Raw genomic sequence first — 14,938 nt, forward strand, 5'->3', positions numbered from 1 at the left:
CATTACTTTCTGGCATTGAACAGGAAAAGGTCTCGGGTGTGGCCTGGCATAACCACTTTGTAATTCCTGCCTTAATTAGCATATATGTTTGTGCGCATGCATACCTGATGAGACAACAGATTGATTTTATTTTTATTTTCAATAGCATTAACATATGGGATCCAATTGTTTAGATTTTTTTTTACCTAAAATATGCTTCCTTTTGCCGAGTAATGGCTACAGTGTGGTTGACAAACATATGCATACTTGCCAACCTTGAGACCTCCGATTTCGGGAGGTGGAGAGGGGGTGGGGGGGGTGGGGGGGGGGGGGGGGGGCTGGTTAAAAGGAGAGGAGTATATTTACAGCTAGAATTCACCAAGTCAAGTATTTCATATATATATATATATATATATATATATATATATATATATATATATAAATAAGAGAAATACTCGAATTTCAGTGTTCATTTATTTACACATATACACACACATAACACTCATCTAGTCATTGTAGAGTTAAAGGTTGAATTGCCCATCCTTGTTCAGTTCTCTGTCACTATTTTTCTAACCATGCTGAACACCCTCTCTGATGATGCATTCTGCTTCGTCTCATTGTGTGCGCAGTTGTGCACTGCATTCTCTAAAAGCCCTAGATGTTATTGTCACATATGCATGTACAGTAGATGGCAGTATTGTCCTGTTTAAGTGTCACAACATTGCTGTTTACGGCAGACAAACTGCTTTACGGTAGACGAAAACGTGACTGCTGTTGTGTGTTATTACCGCGCTGGGAGGACGTTAATGAAACTGCCTAACAATAAACCCAAATAAGAAACCAAGAACTCACTCTCGATCATTCTACAGTTATAACGTCATTGGGCAGGCACGCTGTTTATATTGTGGGAAAGTGGACGTAAAAACAGGCTGTCGACACGTCACTCAGGTCCGCATGGAGCTGGAGGGGGCCTGAATTTCGGGAGAAAATTTGTCCCGAGAGGTTTTTGGGAGAGGCGCTGAATTTCGGGAGTCTCCCAAAAAATCCGGGAGGGTTGGCAAGTATGAACATATGTAGTAGTGTAATCCACTGTGATCCTTGTTATTGTTTTTATCTTAATGGCTGAGATGGTGATAGAAATGATAAGTGATGATAATAATAAAAAAACGTTTTGTTTCTGACTTTCTGTTATTGTATTTAATTGTGTTTGTTGTTGTTGTTGTTGTTGAATGTTTTTGAATCATTATTATTGATGTTCCATCCGTCCATTTACTACTGCTTGTCCCTTTCGGGGTCGGGGGTGGTTTGGTTGCTGGAGCCTCTTGTTATCAATATTGTTGTTGCTGTTATGAATTAAAAAAAAACTTTTTATTTTATTAGTACTGTATTTGTATGTCTTCTCGATTGCTTTGTAAATATATATCTTATGTATTAGGGGGTGCTGAAAGATGTATTTACATCCAAATTGCAATTCCTGTTCCTGTTATTAATTAAAATATACATAATTAATTTAAATGCATTCATTTGTTTATCCACTTAACTATTTTTTTTTTCATTTTTAAAAAGGATGTTTTTTAGGCCATCTCTGCACATGTACATAATACGTCAGCAGCCAAGAGGAGCTTTGGTAACCTGTTTTAAGCCCTTTTCTCTACTCCCTCTTCACACACGACTGCAGACCAGTCCATCCATCCATTTCTACCGCTTGTCCCTTTCGGGGTCGCTGGAGCCTATCTCAGCTGCATTCGGGCGGAAGGCGGGGTACACCCTCGACAAGTCGCCAACACAGTTAGACAGACAACATTCACACTCACATTCACACACTAGGGCCAATTTAGTGTTGCCAATCAACCTATCCCCAGGTGCATGTCTTTGGAGGTGGAAGGAAGCCGGAGGGAACCCATGCAGTCACGGGGAGAACATGCAAACTCCACACAGAAGGATCCTGAGCGCAGGATCGAACCCAGGACCTTCGTATTGTGAGGCAGACTCACTAACCCCTCTTCCACCGTGCTGCCTGCAGACCAGTTTCCCTTACCAATTCCATCATCAAGTTTGCAGATGACACCACACTGATAGGCCTCATTCACTAGCAGAGGTGGGACCAAGTCATTGCTTTGCAAGTCACAAGTAAGTCTCAAGTCTTTACCCTCAAGTCTCGAGTCAAGTCCCGAGTCAAGACAGGGCAAGTCCGAGTCAAGTCCAAAGTCAAGACTGGAAAGTCTCAAGTCAAGTCCCGAGTCAAGACAGGGCAAGTCCGAGTCAAGTCCAAAGTCAAGACTGGAAAGTCTCAAGTCAAGTCCCAAGTCCTGCATTTTGAGTTTCGAGTCCTTTCAAGTCATTTAACCACAGACTAATATATTTACACAGATTATGTATGCTTTTAAAACGCTGTATTTATTTATTAAAACAAGTGCATTTGAAATTGCAGGGAAAAAGATAGTGCTGACATTGCACTTCAAAATAGCACTATTAACCAGTCATTTTAAACATGTAACTCATTCCTTTACAGAATAAACACATTTGAAAAAAAACAAGTGCAACTGTACTTATTTGCACAAAAGTGTTAACATTGTATTTCCATGGCATATTGCATTGTAACTAGTTCCACAGCAGTTTCTATCCTGTTCTTACCTTATCTCATTGATCTCATCTCATACTGTATGTGTGTTTATGTGTGCGTACACATGAAAAACATAACAAATATATGAACATAACAATGAACAGAGTTGTACTTTTTAGATGTCAGGACCCTATGCAATATGTACACATACTCTTAATATAGTATACATTTTAACTGACCTTTATTTGACTATGTTTGTCTTTTTGTAGGTGGCTAAAATACGCGGTGCTGCTGACTGCCGTCTAACGTTACGTTACTGTGTGTGATACATTGACTAACGTAACGTTATGTATAGGTACCTCATGAAACCCTGCTTAAAAAAAAATCACTTGACAAAAAGTATGAATAAGGTAGCAAACTGCAGTGGACGCAACAGATTGCCGTGTTTGCAATGACGTTATAACCATAGACATCTTATAAGTAGACGCAGCATTGGTTGCTGTGGCGTGAGCAATTTGGCCGCCATCTTGAAGTGCTGATGAGGAGCTGGCGAGCAGCCAAAACTGACAGATGACAGGTAGAAAACAAAGATGGTGGTGTTCAGCGTTTTCCTGCTCAAATGAGCGGACTGTTGAAAATAGGAATCGGGGGATTACTTTTCACAAGTGAGATTTAACATTAACATACTATTGGTTGTATTTTATGAAAATAATATTACCACAGAGTTGAGAAGGATCAAAGATCTTCAATATTTGTATGTGAAAATCACAAAGAAATCTTCTGGGGGAGGATGACGCCCCTACAGGGGTTTGGTTTACAAACTTTCAGCCCCACCTAAAATAAAATTCACCAGCCGCCACTGATTATGATGCATTCTCATTTTAGGCAAAGTATAAGACAATACTTTCTTAACAGTATAATTGTAACCAGGAATCAGTCTTCAAGTAACAATATTCAAATACTAACATTGTTGGGTTAAACAGAATTTGGTTTTATTCTGAATCCAGTGAAACAGATTGGTGGTTTTAGCTGATATGAAGACTTTCAGGTGTTTATATATGTTTAAGTATTTGGCAGACGCTTTTATCCAAAGCGACTTACATAAAATAATACATATAAAACAATCACTGCAAACATGATCATTTAAGGGAAGAATGTAATAGAAAATATCAATACAAAGTGTCAAGACAGAATAAACTCTCTGCTGCTGAAGCAACAGAGATACAGTCTATAGGCAGAGGTGGGTAGAGTAGCCAGAAATTGTACTCAAGTAAGAGTACTGTTACTTTAGAGATTTATTACTCAAGTAAAAGTAAGGAGTAGTCACCCAAATATTTACTTGAGTAAAAGTAAAAAGTATGTTGTGAAAAAACTACTCAAGTACTGAGTAACTGATGAGTAACATACACACTCATATCATATATATATATATATATATATATATATATATATATATATATATATATATATATATATATATATATATATATATATATATATACATACATACATATACATTGATATATACAGTATATAATTTATATGTATTTATTTTTGCTGTTTTTGTTTACATGTTAAAGGTGTTTTAATGAATATACATGCATGTTTAACATATAGATTCCTTTCTTCATGAAGACTAGAATATAAGTTGGTATATTACCTGATTCTGATGACTTGCGTTGATTGTAATCGGACAGTTGTGATTATAACGTCCACGTTTTCAAATGGAGGAGAAGAAAAGTTCCTCCTTTCTGTCTAATACCACATGAAAGTGGTGGGTTTTTGGCATCTTATTTGTCCAGCTTCCATATTTGTTTTTATACACTTTACAAGAAATATATTGGCGTCAAACTCCGTAGCTTGCTAGCTTGTTTGCGCTGGCTTTCGGAGACTCTTGTTTTGAAAGCGCAGGCGCGATGGAGCGGCACTTTTATTGTGAAGACAGGAACGTCCTCATGTGCGGTCAGTCTTTAGGCTTTTGACGGGATGTACGGTTGAAATAAAAAAGTATCTTTTTTCCTTCACACTTTTGATTGATTGATTGGAACTTTTATTATTAGATTGCACAGTACAGTACACATTCCGTACAATTGACCACTAAATGGTAACACCCCAATAAGTTTTTCAATTTGTTTAAGTCAGGTCATGTGACCACCTGGCTCTGTTTGATTGGTCCAACGTCACCAGTGACTGCATCTGATTGGTGGAACGCAGTGAAACGTCACCAGTAAGGCAGACACTTTGAAGGTCTGTCTGACAGACCAAAACAAACAAAGCGTGCATTAACAGATCGATAAAAATTAGTAGCGAGTAGCGAGCTGAATGTAGATAAAAGTAGCAGAGTAAAAGTACCGTTCCTTCTCTATAAATATACTTAAGTAAAAGTAAAAGTATGTTGCATTAAAACTACTCTTAGAAGTACAATTTATCCCAAAAGTTACTCAAGTAGATGTAACGGAGTAAATGTAGCGCGTTACTACCCACCGCTGTCTATAGGTCCCTAAGATATATAGATATCTAATGTATTCATACATTGTTTATGTAGGATACACACATATGTATATATAACCTAATCATATTGTTTCTTCAACTTAAAAATAGATTACCGTTTTTTTCCCCCTTCTCTGGGATTATATTCCCAGTTTTGATCTCGGACGTCTGGTCATTTATAGCGTATAAGAATATTATATTACTGTTAAGCAAACTATGAATAATAAAACACGCCAAAACATGTGTCTGTTATCATAGCTACACGTATGACAAACAAGGGGGTGAAAATCAGTGGTATTCAGTGAGGTAAGATGAATTAAATGCGCTGACAGTTCATTGCTCCTGCCAAATTAATTGCACTGAGTGGAGCGGATCACCACGCCAAGATGGCGGCCACGCGCCTCGTCTGCGCCAGTAGGCAGTAGCGCTCTATGCTGCGTCTACTTATAAGATGTCTATGGTTAAAAAGTTAGCAGTGAGTTTGTAGCCTCACTGATTTAACTACACAGCAAATAAAAGTCACGTTACTTAGCCAATAAACGTTATCTTACATTCAAAACTTACCCTTCTTTGTGCAACTTCAAATGTCGAACGAAGTTGGAAGTTGTTGCGTCTCCGTCTGTAATATTCGAACTGCGTGATTTGCATACCGCAATTCTTTTTTTTGTTGACCAAGTCGTAGTTTTTATACCCGAACGAAACCAACTTTAACATAATTGTTTCTCACTGGCACGTTGTTGGACAACTCTTGTTCATTGGTTGTCCTGCAATTTGATTGGATGTATGCTGTGTGATGAAAACAACGTACATCTAATTTGATTGGCTGTTGTACTGACAGCACACCAGCTGACAGGAATAACACGCTGATAGACAGACGAAGAAAATGAAAAATACGGAGCGCTCCCAAATAACATTTTGAGCTTTGGATTTTGGGGAAAGTGGCAAGTCATGTCAAGTCATGAGTCAAAGTCAAAAGGCTCAAGTCCAAGTGAAGTCACAAGTCATTGATGTTAAAGTCTAAGTCGAGTTGCAAGTCTCTTCACATTTTGTCAAGTCGAGTCTAAAGTCATCAAATTCATGACTCGAGTCTGACTCGAGTCCAAGTCATGTGACTCGAGTCCACACTTCTGTTCACTAGGATTAAACTGCCTACACAGAGGACATCCACCATCTGTCTACCTGGTGTACTGAAAACAACCTACGCCTCAACACCAACAAAACCAAGGAACTAATTAAGTTAAAGTACCACTGATAGTCACACACACACACTGGATGTGGTGAAATTACTCTCTGCTTTTGACCCATCCCCTTGTTCCACCCCCTGGGAGGTGAGGGGAGCAGTGAGCAGCAGGGGAGGCCGCGCTCGGGAATCATTTTGGTGATTTAACCCCCAATTCCAACCCTTGATGCTGAGTGCCAAGCAGGGAGGTAATGGGTCACATTTTTATAGTCGTGGACTTTAGGAGAAGTAGAGAAGGATATCACAGCCCCATTTACATTATTGGGATGGCGGTGGAGAGGGTTGCTAGCTTTATATTCCTAGGAACCCACATATCAGAGGATTTGTCCTGGACCATCAACACCTCCAGCCTTGTCAAGAAGGGCCACCAGCGTAAGAATCTCATGTCCCATTCTGTGATGATTCACATCTAACGCTATGCGATAGAAGGCATTTTACCAAACAGCCCAGTGCATCATCAGGACTCCATTCACTGCCCTTGAGAACATTCACAGCCAGCGCTCTCTGTGTCAAGCTCTTAACATTGTGAAGGACTCTTACATTGTGAAGGAGGCTACAGGAGCCTCCGGGCCAGGACCAGCAGGAGAAGAGACCATTTATTTCACAGAGCAGTAACACTCCTGAACTTTCACCCTGTTAAATCACGTTAAACGTATGAAAATGTATGTAATTAATGTAAATATTAACAATAGCAGCTTTTATACTGTCTCATATAAATGCATCTATATTTATGTGTTGTAGATATTATCTAATACTTGTTTTAGATGCTGAACTGCATTTCGTTGCATTGTTCTGAACAAGTGTAATGACAACAGGGTTGAATCTAATATAAACTAATCTAATCTAATTCACATCCCTACTGAGAACAGTATTGTAAAGATGGGATCAAGTTTGTAGTTGGGGGTTGCTCTATTTTCTTTTAACATTCTGTGGGATTTTTTTAAATGGAAAAATTCAACTCCTCTCTGAGCTGCCACCTTAACGTGGTAGAGGAGTTTGCGTGTCCCAATGATCCTAGGAGCTATGTTGTCCGGGGGCTTTATGCCCCCTGGTAGGGTCTCCCAAGACAAACTGGTCCTAGGTGAGGGATCAGACAAAGAGCGGCTCGAAGACCTCCATGAATAATAAAAAACAAGGACCCAGATTTCCCTCGCCCGGACGCGGGTCACCGGGACCCCCTCTGGAGCCAGGCCCGGAGGTGGGGCACGATGGCGAGCGCCTGGTGGCCGGGCCTGTCCCCATGGGGCCCGGCCGGGCACAGCCCGAAGAGGCAACGTGGGTCCCCCCTCCAATGGGCTCACCACCCATAGCAGGGGTCATGGAGGTCGGGTGCGATGTGAGCTGGGCGGCAGCCGAAGGCAGGGCACTTGGCGGTCCGATCCTCGGCTACAGAAGCTAGCTCTTGGGACGTGGAACGTCACCTCGCTGGGGGGGAAGGAGCCTGAGCTAGTGCGCGAGGTGGAGAAGTTCCGGCTAGATATAGTCGGACTCACTTCGACGCACAGCAAGGGCTCTGGAACCAGTTCCCTCGAGAGGGGCTGGACTCTCTTCCACTCTGGCGTTGCCGGCAGTGAGAGGCGACGGGCTGGGGTGGCAATTCTTGTTTCCCCCCGGCTCAGAGCCTGTACGTTGGAGTTCAACCCGGTGGACGAGAGGGTAGCTTCCCTCCGCCTTTGGGTGGGGGAACGGGTCCTGACTGTGGTTTGCGCTTACGCGCCAAACCGCAGCTCAGAGTACCCACCCTTTTTGGATTCACTCGAGGGAGTACTTGAGAGTGCTCCCCCGGGGTGATTCCCTCGTGCTACTGGGGGACTTCAATGCTCATGTTGGCAACGACAGTGAAACCTGGAGAGGCGTGATTGGGAAGAATGGCTGCCCGGATCTGAACCCGAGCGGTGTTTTGTTATTGGACTTTTGTGCCCGTCACAGATTGTCCATTACAAACACCATGTTCAAACATAAGGGTGTCCATATGTGCACTTGGCACCAGGACACCCTAGGCCGCAGTTCCATGATCGACTTTGTAGTTGTGTCATCGGATTTGCGGCCTCATGTTTTGGACACTCGGGTGAAGAGAGGGGCGGAGCTTTCTACCGATCACCACCTGGTGGTGAGTTGGCTGCGATGGTGGGGGAGGATGCCGGACAGACCTGGCAGGCCCAAACGCATTGTGAGGGTTTGCTGGGAACGTCTGGCAGAGTCTCCTGTCAGAGAGAGTTTCAATTCCCACCTCCGGAAGAACTTTGAACATGTCACGAGGGAGGTGCTGGACATTGAGTCCGAATGGACCATGTTCCGTGCCTCTATTGTCGAGGCGGCTGATTGGAGCTGTGGCCGCAAGGTAGTTGGTGCTTGTCGTGGCGGTAATCCTAGAACCCGTTGGTGGACACCGGCGGTGAGGGATGCCGTCAAGCTGAAGAAGGAGTCCTATCGGGTTCTTTTGGCTCATAGGACTCCTGAGGCAGCGGACAGGTACCGACAGGCCAAGCGGTGTGCGGCTTCAGCGGTCGCAGAGGCAAAAACTCGGACATGGGAGGAGTTCGGGGAAGCCATGGAAAACGACTTCCGGACGGCTTCGAAGCAATTCTGGACCACCATCCGCCGCCTCAGGAAGGGGAAGCAGTGCACTATCAACACCGTGTATGGCGGGGATGGTGTTCTGCTGACCTCGACTGCGGATGTTGTGGATCAGTGGAGGGAATACTTCGAAGACCTCCTCAATCCCACCAACACGTCTTCTTATGAGGAAGCAGTGCCTGGGGAGTCTGTGGTGGGCTCTCCTATTTCTGGGGCTGAGGTTGCTGAGGTAGTTAAAAAGCTCCTCGGTGGCAAGGCCCCAGGGGTAGATGAGATCCGCCCGGAGTTCCTTAAGGCTCTGGATGCTGTGGGGCTGTCTTGGTTGACAAGACTCTGCAGCATCGCGTGGACATCGGGGGCGGTACCTCTGGATTGGCAGACCGGGGTGGTGGTTCCTCTCTTTAAGAAGGGGAACCGGAGGGTGTGCTCTAACTATCGTGGGATCACACTCCTCAGCCTTCCCGGTAAGGTCTATTCAGGTGTACTGGAGAGGAGGCTACGCCGGATAGTCGAACCTCGGATTCAGGAGGAACAGTGTGGTTTTCGTCCTGGTCGTGGAACTGTGGACCAGCTCTATACTCTCGGCAGGGTCCTTGAGGGTGCATGGGAGTTTGCCCAACCAGTCTACATGTGTTTTGTGGACTTGGAGAAGGCATTCGACCGTGTCCCTCGGGAAGTCCTGTGGGGAGTGCTCGGAGAGTATGGGGTATCGGACTGTCTGATTGTGGCAGTCCGCTCCCTGTATGCTCAGTGCCAGAGCTTGGTCCGCATTGCCGGCAGTAAGTCGGACACGTTTCCAGTGAGGGTTGGACTCCGCCAAGGCTGCCCTTTGTCACCGATTCTGTTCATAACTTTTATGGACAGAATTTCTAGGCGCAGTCAAGGCGTTGAGGGGATCTGGTTTGGTGGCTGCAGGATTAGGTCTCTGCTTTTTGCAGATGATGTGGTCCTGATGGCTTCATCTGGCCAGGATCTTCAGCTCTCACTGGATCGGTTCGCAGCCGAGTGTGAAGCGACTGGGATGAGAATCAGCACCTCCAAGTCCGAGTCCATAGTTCTCGCCCGGAAAAGGGTGGAGTGCCATCTCCGGGTTGGGGAGGAGATCTTGCCCCAAGTGGAGGAGTTCAAGTACTTCGGAGTCTTGTTCACGAGTGAGGGAAGAGTGGATCGTGAGATCGACAGGCGGATCGGTGCGGCGTCTTCAGTAATGCGGACGCTGTATCGATCCGTTGTGGTGAAGAAGGAGCTGAGCCGGAAGGCAAAGCTCTCAATTTACCGGTCGATCTACGTTCCCATCCTCACCTATGGTCATGAGCTTTGGGTTATGACCGAAAGGACAAGATCACGGGTACAAGCGGCCGAAATGAGTTTCCTCCGCCGGGTGGCGGGGCTCTCCCTTAGAGATAGGGTGAGAAGCTCTGTCATCCGGGAGGAGCTCAAAGTAAAGCCGCTGCTCCTCCACATCGAGAGGAGCCAGATGAGGTGGTTCGGGCATCTGGTCAGGATGCCACCCGAACGCCTCCCTAGGGAGGTGTTTAGGGCACGTCCGACCGGTAGGAGGCCGCGGGGAAGACCCAGGACACGTTGGGAAGACTATGTCTCCCGGCTGGCCTGGGAACGCCTCGGGGTCCCACAGGAAGAGCTGGACGAAGTGGCTGGGGAGAGGGAAGTCTGGGCTTCCCTGCTTAGGCTGCTGCCCCCGCGACCCGACCTCGGATAAGCGGAAGAAGATGGATGGATGGATGGATGGAAAAATTCAAATATATAATAGCAACGACAACAACAGTGGAGACAAGCATAGAGTTTAAACACATCAACATTGACTCTAATTCAACAGAGAATAATTTAAAATGTGTAAAAAAAACAAAACAATAACAGTTTCAGCCAAGTAAAATACAATAAAAAACATCTCAAATCTTTTATTTGACTTGTCAGTTGATTTCTCACATGACATTTTTTAGGCATATAATATATTTTTTAATAGAACCTCACCTGCCTCGGTATATGTTTCTACACGTAACAATTATTCACCATGCAGCTTTTTTTTTTTCTTGTCCTGTCCAGCTTCTCAGGCAAATCATATTGTTGATGTAGATGCCCATATCAAATTTACTTTACCAAAGAGAAGTGTGGGATACTTCTCTTGTTACCTTGTTTGTATTTGATTTTATTAAAGGTATTTATATTATCATTTGGTGCAGCCGGGCCGGAGCAGGAGGAGATAGATAGAGAGAAAAAGGAAGACATAGGGGGAAATTGTGGGGACAAGAGGAGGGGAGGATAAGACAGACACAACAATAACAACAACAACAATAGAACAACATTAGCATATATCATAGTAATACGAAATATGATAGTAAAAGTGATAGCAAATAAGCAGTTAGTGAAATAAATAATGGTACAGAAATGACAATGAACATTATTACACTATAAATGGAGCAACACAAATACCAATAGAAATAGCACTTTTGATAATGAATAATAACAATAATTTACCTCTATTATCAACAATACAATTGTTCAAATGCAACAATACATATATGTAATGATAACTTGAAATACAAAAGAAAGCAGATAAATGGAGGGGAAGAAAAAGAAGCAACCTACATTAACTTTGTAGATTGTTATAGTAACAATAGGTTAAGCTTTGTCAGTGTGCATGTGTTACCCAGTTTACCCTTGGGTAACAACGTTAATATATGTTTGATGAAACGTGATTACATGCATGAGTGTATGCAGGACAAAGTTTCATTTGGCACTACAACCTTTACACATAGATCCATGCTAGTCAATCAGAAACCTGAAGATTGTTATTTACAGAAGAGACTACTCTTCAGTAAGTGTCTCTGGGGTCTCCCTGCTGCAGACAGACGAAAGTAGCGGTCAGACGATGTCTAACTGATATATGGACGACATTTCAAGATGAAGCACCTGACGTAAGCCGACTTTTTTGATGTCGTCTTCAGAAAGCGTGACAAAGGAAGAGAGCTTGGCTCTCACAGCAACCACAACTAAAAGACAAGATACTTAAAAGGGCAAAAGACACCGTTAGCTTTCATCGGTTGACACACGCTGTTGCCATACTGTTGTCAGTTTCTTAAGAGCGAAAGAATAAGGACGGTACAATTATTTATGAATAAAAACATTTGTGGACAGAGAGGCAGTCAGGAAGAGGCTCCACTCACGCTGCTCATCCACCACCAAGACACAACGCAGCTCTGAGTGGCGTTTACTGACTCTGAGGAAGACAACAATAGCATGTTAGTATATAGACAGGAAGTCTACCACACCTGACTCGTTCATCAGCATACATACGTAAGTCTCTGAAATGCCATTAGCTTTAACGACGAAGCAGACACGATGACTTCTGCCTACGTCGCTGTCAGACGGCCTCCAGGACAGCAGGAAGCTTCCCTCAGCAAACGTGGTCTTGGTTATATTGCACGGCCCGCTTAACTGTAGCTCAAAGGCACTGATAGACCAAGAGATCATACTTGCCAACCCTCCCGATTTTACCGGGAGACTCCCGAATTTCAGTGCCCCTCCCGAAAATCTCCCGGGGCAACCATTTTCCCGAATTTCTCCCGATTTCCACGCGGACAACAATATTGGGGGCGTGCCTTAAAGGCACTGCCTTTAGCGTCCTCTCTCACCGGAAAAGGAGACTATAATATATGTCTCCGTTATCCATAGGTTTATCTATAACCCATAAAGTAGGCAGGCACGGAGCTATTTCTCAGCGTGTTTATTCCAGCCGGCACGTTAATACACTCACACACAACATCCGCATTCCCATCATGCATTGCTTCAAAACTACGGCAAGTAGTAATGTCCAAAAACATAACAGAGACGAAGCAGAAGAACGAAGAAGAGACATGGCAAAGAAGTACGCTTGCAAGTTCCAAAATGATTGGAAAACCAGTTTGGTTTTGTTGTTGAAGCCTGTGATGGTTTTTATGCCCTTCCAGGCTTCCACACATCACGAGTGTTATTCTGTTGGAGTTTGGCCTCTAGCTTCCTTCTGTAGGCATATTTTCCTTCTTGCAGCTGAACTTTAAGCTGCCACTGTATCCTCCTCAACTCGTCCCCATCACCAGATCTTAAGGCAAAGCTGCAAGATGGACAAATGCATGTATGAAATGACTGTTTTCAATAAATGTGCCGGACTTTAGACAGCACGGTCTTCTCTCCAGCGCTGGTATTGCTACTGTTGCTACTTTCTCCTTTTTGAAGAATAAATTGTTAATATTCTATTCTAGACACCTTGCTTTATTCAAACAGCTTTTAAAATAAAATAATCTGGGAGGACTCTTTCGTGTAAAAGGGAGGGTCCTAACAGGCTCCATATAAATACATTTCTGTCGGTAAAAGTGTGAAAGACGTTATACGCAAATGATACGTCACTAATGACATGTCCCCTGGCGGCAATAGTGGCCCGACCAGTTCTTTGCTGAATAAGGAATAAGGAAGAAGCTGATGTTTTAAATAACCAAGACATCTCAAAAAACACTTTCCTCTTCCATTGTTAAACTGCACCCACATTCCACTGAGTATAATCATACAGCAACTGTATGTTTTATATCATATCATATTTAATGCTTTATAACTTCTGAATGAGCCAGAGATTACTTTAGAATAAATGATGAAGAAAGTTACCATAGATTGTGACTTCCCAGATAGTTACAAAAAGAAGCCAAGTTAAAAAAAGTAGACATGTTAGTTTTCCTTGTTGGCTCCTTATTGTTTTCCTTGCTTACTACATAGGATTTAGGATTCATGTTTACTCGTTTTCAAATGTTGGACATAAATCATATTCCTTTTCTATTTTAATTTTGTCCCAACAATAATATAATACCATTGTACAAACCCCGTTTCCATATGAGTTGGGAAATTGTGTTAGATATAAATATAAACGGAATACAATGATATGCAAATCCTTTTCAACCCATATTCAATTGAATGCACTACAAAGACAAGATATTTGATGTTCAAACTCATAAACTTTTTTTGGCAAATAATAATTAACTTAGAATTTCATGGCTGCAACACGTGCCAAAGTAGTTGGAAAAGGGCATGTTCACCACTGTGTTACATGGCCTTTCCTTTTAACAACACTCAGTAAACGTTTGGGAACTGAGGAGACACATTCTTTAAGCTTCTCAGGTGGAATTATTTCCCATTCTTGCTTCATGTGCAGCTTAAGTTGTTCGGGGGTCTCCGTTGTGGTATTTTATGCTTCATAATGCGCCACACATTTTCAATGGGAGACTGGTCTGGACTACAGGCAGGCCAGTCTAGTACACGCACTCTTTTACTATGAAGCCACGTTGGTGTAACACGTGGCTTGGCATTGTCTTGCTGAAATAAGCAGGGGCGTCCATGGTAAAGTTGCTTGGATGGCAACATATGTTGCTCCAAAACCTGTATGTACCTTTCAGCATTAATGGCGCCTTCACAGATGTGTAAGTTACCCATGTCTTGGGCACTAATACACCCCCATACCATCACAGATGCTGGCTTTTCAACTTTGCGCCTATAACAATCTGGCTGTTTTTTTTCCTCTTTGGTCCGGAGGACACGACGTCCACAGTTTCCAAAAACAATTTGAAATGTGGACTCGTCAGACCACAGAACACTTTTCCACTTTGTACCAGTCCATCTTAGATAAACTCAGGCCCAGCGAAACCGACGGCGTTTCTGGGTGTTTTGATAAACGGTTTTCGCCTTGCATAGGAGAGTTTTAACTTGCACTTACAGATGTAGCGACCAACTGTAGTTATTGACAGTGGGTTTCTGAAGTGTTCCTGAGCCCATGTGGTGATATCCTTTACACACTGATGTCGCTTGTTGATGCAGTACAGCCTGAGGGATCGAAGGTCACGGGCTTAGCTGCTTACATGCAGTGATTTCTCCAGATTCTCTGAACCCTTTGATGATATTACGGACCGTAGATGGTGAAATACCTAAATTCCTTGCAATAGCTGGTTGAGAAAGGTTGTTCTTAAACTGTTCAACAATTTGCTCACGCATTTGTTCACAAAGTGGTGACTCTTGCCCCATCCTTATTTGTGAATGACTGAGCATTTCAC

Source organism: Nerophis lumbriciformis, linkage group LG05, assembly GCF_033978685.3.
Source record: "Nerophis lumbriciformis linkage group LG05, RoL_Nlum_v2.1, whole genome shotgun sequence".
Lineage (NCBI taxonomy): Eukaryota > Metazoa > Chordata > Actinopteri > Syngnathiformes > Syngnathidae > Nerophis > Nerophis lumbriciformis.